Source organism: Leopardus geoffroyi, chromosome B3, assembly GCF_018350155.1.
Source record: "Leopardus geoffroyi isolate Oge1 chromosome B3, O.geoffroyi_Oge1_pat1.0, whole genome shotgun sequence".
Lineage (NCBI taxonomy): Eukaryota > Metazoa > Chordata > Mammalia > Carnivora > Felidae > Leopardus > Leopardus geoffroyi.
In genome coordinates this window covers 108,389,730-108,404,077 of record NC_059337.1, presented here as the reverse complement: position 1 = coordinate 108,404,077, position 14,348 = coordinate 108,389,730, and the positions used below count along the sequence as shown (strand labels likewise).

General features: G+C 38.1%; 1 long non-coding RNA gene across 1 annotated transcript in view; it reads left to right on the top strand.

Moving 5' to 3' along the window:
- LOC123583955 overlaps positions 1-14,348 on the top strand; it is a 71,976-nt gene that overhangs the window by 55,199 nt on the left and 2,429 nt on the right. Inside the window, exon 2 of the long non-coding RNA XR_006705079.1 lies at positions 8,580-8,631. This is a non-coding gene — a long non-coding RNA (uncharacterized LOC123583955). The remainder of the gene's footprint in view (positions 1-8,579; positions 8,632-14,348) is intronic.

The window sequence follows — 14,348 nt, the reverse complement described above, 5'->3', positions numbered from 1 at the left end:
CATTATCAAAATCTTCCATTATCAACCTCTCCCACCAGAGTGCTACATTTGTTGTAATTGATGAACCTACACTGATGCATTAAAATCACCTAACGTCCACAGTTTACATTAGAATTCACTCTTGGAGGGGCACCTGGGTGGCTCACTCAGTTAAACATCCAACTTTGGCTCAGGTCATGATCTCACAGCTCATAAGTTCGAGCCAAGCCCTGTGTCAGGCTCTGCATTGACAGCTCCAAACCCGTAGCCTGCTTCTGACTCTGTGTCCCTCTCTTTCTCTGACCTCTCCCCTGCTCATGCTCTGTCTCACTCTCTCTCTCTCTCTCTCACTCAAGAATAAATAAACATAAAAAAAAAAAAAGAATTCACTCATGGTGTATATTTTGTGGGTTTGGACAAATGTATATGTGGCCTATATCCATCATTATAGCACTATATGGAATATTTTCGCTGCCCTAAAAACCCTCTGTTCTTCTCTTATTTAGCCTTGCCCACAACCAATCCTTGGAAATAACCACTGTCTTCATAACTTTGCGTTTTCAGAATGTCATACAGCTAGACTCATACAACATGCAACCTTTTCAAATTGGCTTATTTCCCTTAGTAATATGCATTTAAGACTTCCCCATCTTTTCATGGCTTGATAGCTCATTTCTTTTTAGCACCGAATAATATCCCATTGTCTGGATGTACCACAGTTTATCCATTTACCTACTGAAGGACATCTTGGTGGCTTCCAAGTTTTGGCAATTATGAATAAAGCTGCTATAAATATCTGTTGTTTTTATGTGTACATAAATTTTCTACTCCATAAGCTAAATACCAGCGAGAGTGATTGCTGGATAATATGATAAGAGTATGTTTCGCTTTGTAAGAAAGCACCAAATGGACGTCCAGGGTGGCTGTGTGCATCCCACCAGCAGGTATGAGAGTTCCCGTTACTCCACATCCTTGCCAGCATTTGGTGTTGTCAGTGTTCCAGATTTTGGCCATCCTGATAGATGTGTAGTGGTATCTCTACACGTTGTTTTATTACTTATTTATTTACTTAGTGTTTAATTCGTGTTGTTGTTTTAATTTGCATTTCCCTGATGATGTGGAGCATCTTTTCACATACTTATTTGCTCTCTGTATATCTTCTTTGGTGAAGTATCTGTTAAGGTGTTTCGCTCATTTGAAAAATCAGATTGTTTTCTTATGTTGAGTTTTTATTTTTTGTTTTTAAGAGAAAGAGAGAGAAAGAGCATGAGCAGGGGCAGGCAGAGAGAAGGGAAAGAGAACAAGCAGGCTCCACACCCAGTGTGGAGCCCAACACAGGGCTCAATCTCATGACCATTAGATCATAACCTCAGCTGATATGAAGAGTTGGACACTTAACTGACTGAGGCACCCAGGTGCCTTGAGTTTACATCTTAAACTCTTAAAGAGTTCTTTGTATATTTTGGATAACAGTCCTTTATCAGATGTGTCTTTTGCAAGTATTTTCTCCTGTGTGTGGCCTGCCTTTTATTCTCTTGACTTTGTCTTTCACAAAACAGAAGTTTTAAGTTTTAGTGAAGTACAATTTATCAATTATTAATTTCAAAGGATTGTGCCTTTGGTGTTGTATCTAAAATGTCATTGTTATACCCAAGATCACTTAGTTTTGAGTTGTATATTTAGGTCTATAACGTCTTTTGAGTTGATTTTTGTGAAGGATGTAAGATCTGTGTCTGGGTCTGGATTTATTCTTGCATATGGATGTCCAGTTGTTCCAGCACCTCTATTGAAAAGACAATTTTTGATCCATTATATTGCCTTCCCTCCTTTGTCAAGGATGAGTTGGCTAGATTTATATGGGTCTATTTCTGGGCTCTCTATTCTGTTCCATTGATCTATTTGTCTATTCTTTCATCAATGCCATACTGTTTTGACCATCACAGCTTTGTAGTCAGTCTTAAAGTTGGATAGTATCAGTACTTCAATTTTTTCTCCTCAGTATTGTGCTGGCTATTCTGCGTCTTTTTACTTTCCACATAAATTTTAGGACCAGTTTGTCAATATCCACGAGATAACTTGCTAGGAGTTTGATTGCAATTGTATTGAATCTATAGATCAAGTGGGGAGACCTGATATCTTGACAAGATTGAGGCTTCCTATCCATGAATATGGAATAGCTCTCCATTTATTTAGTTCTTTGATTTTGTACACCAGAGTTTTATAGTTTTCTTCATATAGATCTTGTACATATTTTGTTAGATTTATACACAAGAATTTAATTTGTGTGTGGGAGTGTGTTAATGTAAATAGCATTGTTTTTTTTAATTAATTTTTTTTTAAATTTACATCCAAATTAGTTAGCATATAGTGCAACAATAATTTCAGGAGTAGATTCCTTAGTGTCCCTTACCTATTTAGCCCATCCCCCCTCCCACAACCCCTCCAGTAACCCTCAGTTTGTTCTTCATATTTATGAGTCTCTTCTGTTTTGTTCCCCTCCCTGTTTTTATATTATTTTTGTTTCCCTTCTCTTATGTTAATCTGTTTTGTCTCTTAAAGTCCTCATATGAGTGAAGTCATATGATTTTTGTCTTTCTCTGACTGACTAATTTCACTTAGCATAATACCCTCCAGTTCCATCCATGTAGTTGCAAATGGCAAGATTTCGTTCTTTTTGATTGCCGAGTAATACTGCATTGTGTATATATACCACATCTTCTCTATCCATTCATCCATCGATGGACATTTGGGCTCTTTCCATACTTTGGCTATTGTTGATAGTGAATAGCATTGTTTTTTAAGTTTCAAATCCACTTGTTTCTTTGCTGGTCAATAGGAAAACAGTTGGTTTTGTATATTAACCTTGTATCCTTAACCTTGTTACAATCACTTACTAGTTTTAGAAATTTTTTTGTTGATTCTTTCAGATTTTCTACATAGATGATAATGTCATCTGTGAACAAAGACAGTTTTATTTCTTCCTTCCCAATTTGTATGCCTTATTTCCTTTTCTTGTATGTATTAGGTAGGATTTTCAGTATAGGGTTGAAAAGGAGCAATGAAAGGGGACATTCTTGCCTTTTTCCTGTTCTATAGTTAGAAAGTTTTTTGCTTTCTCCTCGTTTAGTATGATGATTTTTATAGATATTTTTAATCAAGCTGAGGAAATTTCTCTTTATTCCCAGGGTTTTCATCATGACAGGATATAACATTTTATTTTATTTATTTATTTATTTATTTATTTATTTATTTATTTATTTTTTATTTTTTTTCCAACGTTTATTTATTTTTGGGACAGAGAGAGACACAGCATGAACGGGGGAAGGGCAGAGAGAGAGGGAGACACAGAATCGGAAACAGGCTCCAGGCTCTGAGCCATCAGCCCAGAGCCCGACGCGGGGCTCGAACTCACGGACCGCGAGATCGTGACCTGGCTGAAGTCGGACGCTTAACCAACTGCGCCACCCAGGCGCCCCAGGATATAACATTTTAAAGCAAAGGAGAGAGGTAAGGGGAGGAAAATTATGAAAATGTGATTTTTCAGTGATTGTAAGAGAACAATATGAAATCAGAAAAATTTTGAAGATGATTGTTACAAGGGAAACATTTGATTATAAATGAAAACGTGAATACATTTAAAATATAAATATTAAAATATAGTATTTCAAATCAATAGAGAAAAGATATATTATTCAACAAATAGTTTAGAATAACTGGTTAGCCATCTGGAAAAAAATAAAATTGTATTCAAACCTAAAACTTTATTTATTTATTTATTTATTTATTTATTTATTTATTTTCAAACCCAAAACGTTTAGACCAGGATAAATTTCGGATAGATTAAATATTTAAAAGTAACAAATCATAAATGTGTAAAAAAGAAGCCATAGGATTTTTTAAAAACAATCTCAGACTGGGAAAGTAGGATAGAAAACACAGAAGCCATAAAATTAAAGGACTTTTAAGATGCCAACAACAAAGTTGGAAGACACAGATCTGGGGAAATATGTGCAACTAAAACCACAGATAAACTGCTAGACACTCTACTGAATAAATAACTTGTACAATTCAGGAGCACCTGGGTGGCTCAGTTGGTTAAATGTCTGACTCTTGATTTCGGCTCAGGTCATGATCTCACTGTGCTGACCGTGCGGAGCCTGCTTGGGATTCTCTCTCTCCCTCCCTCTCTCTCTCTCTTAAAATAAATATATAAATAAACAGAAAATAAAATAAAATAAAATAAAATAAAATAAAATAAAATAAAAAGCTCTTACAAACCAATAGAAAAAGATCACTGATGTACTATACAAAAAAACCCTGAAGGCTATTAATAGTTTCTAGGACAGAAATACAAACTGCTCTTAAATATGTGAAAATGTTCTCCTCAAAAAATTAAAAATAGACCTACCCTATGACCCAGCAATAGCACTGCTAGGAATTTACCCAAGGGATACAGGAGTACTGATGTACAGGGGCACTTGTACCCCAATGTTTATAGCAGCACTCTCAACAATAGCCAAATTATGGAAAGAGCCTAAATGTCCATCAACTGATGAATGGATAAAAAAAATTGTGGTTTATATACACAATGGAGTACTACGTGGCAATGAGAAGGAATGAAATATGGCCGTTTGTAGCAACATGGATGGAAGTAAAGAGTGTTATGCTAAGTGAAATAAGCCATACAGAGAAAGACAGATACCATATGGTTTCACTCTTATGTGGATTCTGAGAAACTTAACAGAAACCCGTGGGGGAGGGGAAGGAAAAAAAAGAAAGAGGTTAGAGTGGAAGAGAGCCAAAGCATAAGAGACTCTTAAAAACTGAGAACAAACTGAGGGTTGATGGGGGATGGGAGGGAGTGGAGGGTGGGTGATGGGTATTGAGGAGGGCACCTTTTGGGATGAGCACTGGGTGTTGTATGGAAACCAATTTGACAATAAACTTCATATATTGAAAAAAAATAAAATAAAAATAAAAATAAAAAAAAGAAAATATTCTCAATCACACTCATTATAAGAGAGATACAAATTAAAACTATACCCAGATATCACTGTTTACCTATCACATTTATAAAGGTTAAAAAAAAAGAGTTGGTAAGATACCATACTGGCAAAGGTAGGAAGAAACAGGCACTTTCTACACTACTGGGAGGGCTTTAAATTGATACAATCTCTATGAGGGGAAATTTAGCAATTTCTGTCAAAATTACAAATGCTCATATCCTTATATCTCACATTTCCCTTTCCAGGACTTTTTCTTTAAAAAAAAAATTTTTTTTTTAATGTTTACTTATTTTTGAGGGAGAAAGAGTGTGAGCGCGGGTGGGGCAGAGAAACAGGAGGACACAGAATCCAAAGCAGGCTTTAGGCTCTGAGCTGGCAGCACGGAGCCTGACTTGGGGCTCAAACCCACAAACTATGAGATTATGACCTGAGCCAAAGTCAGAGGCTTAACAGATGAGCCACCCAGGCCTCCAGGACTTTATTCTTGATATAAAGTTGCGGATGTGTAAAATAATGTATTCTACACCATTGTGTAAAATGTTGCACCATTGTGTAATGGCAAAATTCAGACAATAAATATCTATAGCGGAACTGATTAAATGAAATATTCTTTATTCCTACAATAGAGTATAATGAAATGCATCTATAATAAAGAATGAGGTAGCTCTTTAACTTATGGATACAAAATATCTTCAAGATATTAAGTAAAAATGGCAAGGTGTAGAACTGTTCGTAGTAAGCTACCCCTCATGTAAAAATTTTCACAAAAGAATATATGTGTGATTATATATTTAAGTATGTCTAAAATAATTCTGGAATGATATATAAGAAACTAGAACTTGTTTTTGCCAGGACAGGAACTGGGTAGCCATGGATGGAAGGGAGACTTCTCACTGTACATCCTTTGGTGTCTTTTGAATTTTAGACCATATGACTATATACTTCCTATTGAAAAATAAATTAAACTGAAAAATATCTTTAGGAAACTGCACATATTTTGAAAACTGCAGTGACCTTAGATAGAAGGTTGTTTGCTAGAGAATGGATTTCCATGAGGTGGGAGGGGTGAGAGGGAGCCAGGACGGCTTTTAAAGAATAGTTTGAAAATCTTCTCAATAGAGAAAAGAAAACACAAACATAGCACAACTCTTCCCGGATCATCAGTTTCCTCTCCTGCCTTGGCTATGAAAAGCTTTTCTCCTTTGGCGGACTCTCAGAGCCACACGTATTTCCTACCTCTAAGCTGCCTGAGCTTGCTGGCATCTGGCCTGAATGAACCGTACAGAGTCAACCAGGGTGAGAGGGGTACTTCTGAGAAATGTCTTAAACTTCTCTTTGAAAGGTCAATGCTCGGTAAGCTGTGACTCCTGAATGTGCTCGTGTACTTACCTGCTCGGTATTTAGCACGTCTGTAATATCTATAGATGTTTCCTTCTTGTGGGGAGCTTTCTAAGGATTTAGTCAGTTAACAGCAAAGGCTCCTCTATGTTTAACAAGTGCTCCAGAAACTTCTCAGTTTCTTCAGTTGTTAACTTCTGGAGATCTAGGACAAACTATCCTTAAGCAGGATCATTTTATTAATTCTGCTTTTGCTGTCCTTGATAGACCCTCACTGGAACCATCTTCAACCAGCATGGTTTTAGGGGAATATGTCTCACCTCTCCATTAACTAGCTTTGGTTCAAGTCTTGGTTCTAGTCTCAACTCTGCCCTGCTAGCTGTGCTAACCATAAACAAGTCAACTAATATTTCTAGCACTCACCTATAATATTAGGAGATTTGAATAGAAGAGCTTCAGGTCTTTCTACATTTGAAACTCTAAGACCTAGGGGTAAATTCTCTCCTTTACCACACCTCCAAAGTAAGTAAATAGATCTTGTTCTTTCTATTAGAAGTAGCAGCCATTGTTCTAAAAGTCTGAGGGATCTATGAAATAACAACTTTCAATCTGGACAGTTAAAATAATAGTTCTAAAGGACTAACACACGGACTTGGGGCTTCAGAAAACTACAAAAAGGCAAGTAACAGAACAGCTCAAGTATGTATAAGTATTTAGAATACGGTAAAGAAGGTATTTCAAATCAGTAGGAAAACCATGGACTATTCAGTCCAAATGTTAGAAAAATAATTTGGAGGGGCACCTGGGTGGCTCAGCGTCTGACTCTCGGTTTCAGCTCAGGTCACGACCTCATGGTTTTGTGGGTTTGAGCCCCACATCGGACTCTGCGCTGACGGTGAGGATCCTGCTTGGAATTCTCTCTCTCTCTCTCTCTCTCTCTCTCTCTCTCTCTGCCCCTCCCTTGCTCATGCTGTCTCTGTCTCTCTCAAAATAAATAAGTAAACTTCAAAAAAAAAAATTTGGATCTCTACCTCACATGTCAAGTAAATTTTAGATGGCTTAAAAATATAAAAGTAAAAAACAAGGGAAAATAGAAAAAAACATAGGTAAAAATTATATAATTCTGGAATGTGAAATACCCTTCTGATCATGATTCAAAGGTAAGACATAAAAGGGAATTATTAACATATTGGTCACTTAAGGCAAACCAAAACTTCTATACATCTAAACTACATAGTCCAAGTTACGAAAAGCTGAGAAAAAAAGTCACAACACACATGACAGCAAAGGGTTAATACTTTTGAATTATGAAGAACTCTTAGAAATCAATGAAAAGATAAAAAAACCCATTAGGAAAATATAGTTGGCACCTGGTCAGGCAAGTTGCACAAAAAAGAGAAATGCAAATGGCCAATAAACATAAAAAACATTTGACCTCACTGGTAATAAATGAAATGCCAATTAAAACAAAAATGAAAATATCTTTTAACCTATAAAACTGGAAAATTTTAAAAAGAATGATAATAACTAGTGTTGATGAGGGCTTGAGATAATAGGGCATTTATACACTTTAAAGGGAATGTAAATTGGTTCCGACTTTCTGGAAGGCAATTTGGCAAATTGATACAGCACTTTAAGGTGTGCACGCTGACATTTAAATGTTCACATTTAAGAACTTATCCTAAGGAAATAACAGGATAAATGCACAAAAATGCCTGTTCAAGAATATTCTTTAGTGTGTCATTTATAATAACAAAAAAATTGGCACACCTAAATATTTGTCAATAGCAGAAGAGAGACCTATGCAATAATTGAAAATATGGCAGAGATGTTCTCAATATATTAAGTGAAACTGAAGATTATATAATAAAACATACAGTATGATCATATATACGTATATTTTCTACATGTTTGCATTCAAAATAAAATCTAGAACACCAAGTGTGAATAGCTATCTCTGAATGTTTTGAATAATAGGTAATCTTTACTTTCTTATTTATGCTTATCTGTGTTTTCTGATTATTCAAAAATAAGCAGTATTTATTTATTTTCATTGTTAAGTGAAAAAGCAAAACTGTAACATTCCTTCCAAAACTCAAGTATGAGCCTTAGAAAACCATTGTAGGTAAGTGATGTGTGTATTTCCATGACATGGCTTTCGTTACCATAGCAAAGTGCACAGAGAAATAATGTCCACGACTAAACAGCTGTGTGTCTGTCAAATGTCTCAGCAAGAATTTGCTTCCTCTATTGCAGATGGAAAGCTAAATTTTCCAGTGAATTTCCCACAGAGTTGTCACTTCACCAGGTGGGTTCCAGCAGTAATATTCTAAACAAGGTTTGTCATAGAAATGGTTTTTGATTTTCATTTTCCACACAGAACAGACATCTAAGACAGAAGCAACATACAGTTCCTTCTGTCTATCTCACTCTTTTTATCTGCCCTGCCCCATTCTCATTCCCTCCATTTCTTCCTTTACCTTTCTCTCTCTCTTCCTTCTTTTTCTCTTTTCCTATGCTCTCTGCCTACCCCCTTGTTCTTTTTCAGCCATTGTCTCACCAGGCATTTCTTGAGAGCTTTCCAGAAGCCAAGTGCTAGAATGGGTGCCAAAGGCTTCTTGGGAAGCGTCATGGGGGCTTGGGAACAAGTGTGTTCTCCAGGTCCCTGCAGCTGATGGCAATTCTAAGGCAAAATGGTAATAGCAGGATTTTGTGATTTACTTCGCTTACTAGTTAACTCCCGGGATTGATATCGTTATCAGAATATTCAGAATTTATAAAATTGAAAACATCAGTGAGGGGCACCTGGGTGGCTCAGTGGTTGGGCAACCGACTTCGGTTGGTCATGATCTCACGATCTGTGAGCTCGAGCCCCACGTCGGGCTCTGTGCTGACAGCCCAGAGCCCGGAGCCTGCTTCAGATTCTGTGTCTCCCTCTCTCTCTGCCTCTCCTCCACTCGCACTCTGTCTCTCCTCCACTCGCACTCTGTCTCTGTCTGTCTCTCAAAAATGAATAAACGTTAAAAAATTAAAAAAAGAAGAAAAAGAAAACACAGTGAAACAATATGTGTGATGCTTTTTGAAAGGGCACATTTATAAGCCTGCTTTAGAACATTAAGCAAACGTGTAAGTTCTTAAGGATAAACACATTAAATACACAGTATTAAGCTCTCACAAATTAACAAGGTAACAAATTAACATATAACATTAAAAATAGTCATAAAAGGAAAATTCAAATATCATACTAAAAGTATTTGATTTTTAAAAAGAGAGTATACTTTTAAAAACAAAGTGCTACTTCAGTGGTGTCTTTGTTGAATTGTCCGTATACTTTTACGCACATTTTTCAACTGTTAAAAATATTCTATTATGCTGAGGAGTGATTATAATTCACTTTAAATTCTTTTCTTCTGACTCATTCACCTTCAAATTATAGGATTTCCTGCTTTATAACTGAGGAGTTCTGGGGACTCTCAAGAGTTTTTTGGTGTGTGTTTGTGTTTGTGTGTGTGTGTGTGTGTGTGTGTACAAGTTTGTTGTATGTGTGTATAAGATGTGCGTGGGGTCTATGAATGTATGTGTGTGTTGTGTGAGATGTGTGTGGGTGAGTATGTGTGAGTGTGGGGTATGCATGGTATGTATATGTGTGTGTAAATTGTGTATGGGGTCTGTGTGCTTGTGTGTGATGTGTGTGGTGTATGTGCATGGGTAAGGTGTGTGGTATGTGTGTACGTGGTCTGTAGGTATCTGGGGTGGGGAGCTGGCAGAAACTAGCAAAATTCTCTAACTGCAGTTTGACTCTGGATATGGATCTTTCTCTACCTAATGTTGGCTGACTGTGGTCAGAGGTCTGTTTGGTGCTTTGTTTATTCATGCGGGGACAAACTGCCCCCAAACCACTAGTAGTTTGTGAGGCCAAAGGACTGATAGATAGTGTCAACCCCCGAGTCATCCCTGAAGCTGCCAGATCAGGGAGGTTAGACACTTGCCTTCCTAGAAAGAAACCTCACAGACTCTGAGAAGCCCCAAGGGGGATCAGAGATTGAGGGCTGGAAAGCACCTCAGAGGGTGTCCAGTCCAGTGTTTGTCAACGTTAGGATTTAAAATTTTAGTGGGTAGTAAAATCAATTTAGTAGATTGCAAAGATCTTTTCTGAAAAGTAGAACAGAAAAGTGTGCATTGCACTAGTGAGAGTAAGTACAGATTCTTGGAACTTTTGTTTCAGTTCTGCATGTGTGTGCGTGTATGAGTATGTGCTGGGTTATGCTGCAAGATGAACTTGATATCCTTAGTTGTGGTCACTGTTTTTATTTCAGGGTGATAAAATGGAGAATATGTGGGGAAAGAGATCTAGTTTGAAAGATCATAGCTGATTAGTGACGGAACACTCTTCCTATTATATCACATATAAGAAAGCCAATAATGAGTCACTAGAAAAGACCAGAACAATGACTTCTCTCTTCCTTTTGTGGAAAATAGCACTTTTAGTCCTTTTTGAAATATTATTCCTTCTCAAAAATTTCAGACTTCCTGGAATTTCCAAATGAGAGAATTGAATAAGTTGGCTGATGTTCAGGATTCCCATCAATTTTGAAAATTCTAGAGTTCTATGACTTTAAGGATGTCAGAGAGAGAGTGTGCAAGTGACTCAGTGGTGGTCTATGGGGAAAACCATTTTTATCTAGAAGCAGTGAATTCAGATTCAAGTGTCACCTCTGTCCCCATGTGACTTGTGGTAAGTCATCGGACATTCTCCCTACCGTTAAAACACTATCCTTATAGCTACTTTGTGGAAGTCAAACCTGATTATTATGTGAGATGCTTGGAAAAGCACAAGATTGAGGCAAGAGTTGCTATTAGTGATCTAACAGCTGCTCTGGTCTCAGTATCCTGTCTTGCAGCCAGTCTGTGGGACCAGGGATGGACATCTAAGGCCAACCTGGGCACCATTCCTGCACCTATGCAAGGTAACTTAATGTGCCTCTTATCCTAGTAGCAACTATGCCATGTAATCAATTATTTAAAGAATTTTTCAGGTTATGAACATACAATGATAGGATTCTCATTAAGAATATTAAAATCGAAACAAAGTTTGGGACTGGATGAAACACTATGTCGTGACTTTGTCAGTCACTGCACCTGTTTACATAGTGATCCTTGTAGCTGGCACGACCCTGCCCTCCTCTCAAGTCCACATCTTGATGACCGTCCCTCCCATTTGCATAGTCTGGACATAATGGCCTTCTCTCAGGCCTTCAAACACTCCATTCATTTTTGCCTTTGCATGTGCAGGCTTTCCCTCAGCCTGGAAAGCTGTTCCCTCCTCAATTTTCCTCTGAATACATTTTCTCAGCTTTCAGATCTCAGCTCAATTGTTAATTTTTAGAGGTCAAGTAAGGACTCCTTTGGTAAGCTCCCATAGCATCTTGAACCTTGCCATTGAAATATTTTGGTTTAATTTTACATTCAGTTGTGGACTTGTTTGATAAATATTCATCTTCTTTTTAAACTTTTCTTAATGTGTAATTTTGAGAGCGAGAGACAGAGTATGAGGGGGTAGAGGAGCAGAGAGAGAGGGAGACACAGAATCTGAAGCAGACTCCAGGCTCTGAGCTGTCAGCACAGATCCAGATGCGGGACTGAAACTCATGAGCTGTGAGATCATGACCTGAGCTCAAGATGGACCCTTACTCGACTGAGCCACCCAGGCACCCCATGAATATTCATCTTCTTAACCTAGAAGTTCCATGAGGGTAGGGAGGTTTTCTATCTTTAATTCCCATTGTGTCCCCAACACCAAGGACACTGTCTAGTGTGTAGGTCAGTGCTGAATAATGGCACACTGAATAAATGCATGTATTTGTGGGTCTACAGACCACACTCAGAAAGCATGTATTGCATGCACATTTACAATCAAGTGCTATGCACATGGTCACATAAAAGGCGCTGAATGAATAAGGCAGTTCTTGAGCAACTTACTTTAATGTTTTAAATATGATTTTTCCAGAGAATATCAGATTGAACTTAAATCTCTTCATTGCCAGGAGAGTCTGTATTCTCAATAGGCATATTTTGTGTTTTTCTGAATAACCATTTTAGATGCTACGGTTTTCTTCCTGCCACCTTTTGACCCCTCAGTAGTTGAGGAGAGAGAGAATGAGAGAGGCCCTTTGTTTATTGTCTCCTCCTTATTTCTCATGCACTCCGTACAGTAGAGATTCAAAACCTGTTGGTATTGGTCTGATAGGTGCTACTCTACTGCCTGGTTCCACTGTGCATCTGGGAAAAAGTATTTGGGTGCTTGCCTATGAAATATTGAACGAAGAACATTTGTGTGGCATTTCACAAAGCACCCCGCCTATGTTACCTGGTTTTAACTCATAACAATACTGTTATCAGAAGATAGCATTTTCCAAATTTTATACACAATGAAACTCAAAGACATTAACTCACTTGTCCAAGGTAATGCAGCAAGTATTTTGGACAGCAGGACTCAAACCTGGCTCTTTCAGTTCTAGAGTTTTCTATTACTATATAACACCTGTTTTGCATTCATGTTTCCTAGGATTCATAATACTTCATAATTGCTCCTTAGATTTTATGGTACTTCTTATTCTTCCAATTAGGCCACATTAATTTATGTGTTACTTACAACAACTTCCTGAGGTAGGTGGGGCAAGTATTCATCCCATTGGTAGAATGGCTTGGGGCAAATTTCACTTCTCTGCTCCCCATGTGACTACCTGTGGTAGACAGAATGGCTCCCCAAAGATGACCAAGTCTTCATCTTCAAACCCTGTGAGTATATTATCTTATGTGGCAAAAGAGACTTTGCAGATGTGATTAAGTCAAGAATCTTAAGATTGGGAGATTATCTTGAATTATCTGAGTGGGCCTAATGTAAACACAAGGGTCCTTATGAGAGAGGGGCCAGAGAATCAGAGTCAAGGAACAGGATGTGATGATGGAAGCAGGATTTTAGATGGGGGGGGGGGGGAGAGAGAGAGAGAGAGAGAGATTTGAACATATTCTGTCATCAGCTTTGAAGACAGAAGAGCCACAAACCAAGAAATGCAGGCAGACTCTAGAAGAAAGATATTTCCAGAAGAAGCAGATACTGCCTCCAAAAGGAACATGGCACTTCCAACATCTTGATTTTAGGATTTCTGACCTCAAGAACTGTAATATATTTATGTTGTTTGAAGCAACTAAGTTGTCGTAATTTGGTACAGCAGAAATGGAAAATGAATATACTACTCTAAGCAATGATTGACTTCTGTAGGTAAGGAGAATTTCAGACCATTTCTGGTGTATCTGGTGTATCCCCCAGGCTTGGAGGGAAGGGCTGTGGCAGGTAAGAGGCCTTAGGATGTAGAGAGAGATTAATATGTCACAAACTTCCGCTGTCTCTGAAGGAGATGTGAGGTCCTGCAGTTCTTGCCTCTAGAGTCTTCCATTGGCCTCTAGCTCCCTGACCCAGCCCACCTCTCTGACCTTAGCCTATTTCTCCCTCACTCACTACGCTACAGAGGAACACACACCTTGTTCCTGTTCCTAGAAGCCTTGGCACATCCTGTTTCTTCTGCCTGAAATACTCTCACCACAAAATTTCACGTCGCACCTCTCATCTCTCCTCAGAGAGGATGTACTTGGTCATCTCTCCAAAGTGGACCCCAAGCCATTTTCAACTCCATCAGTGAATTTTATTTTCTTTATAACTTTCCTTATCACTACCTAAGACTATCTTCTTTCTCCACCCCTATTTTCTGGTGCCCCTCAGTAAAACATCCACACCATGAAAACTATATGGCTCACGGCTCTATCCCAAGTGCCTGAATATATTAGCTGTTCAGTATATATTTGTTGACTGAATGATGAGACCAGAGGCAGCCTTAAATCAGGAGCACCTGGCTTCTCTAAGCCTCTTCTCCAGCCCTCCAGAAGGAGTTTCTGCTTAAGATGTGAACACTGCAAGCCTTCAGATTCTTTCCACTCCAGGGTTCCTGGCTGTCTTTAGACACAGGG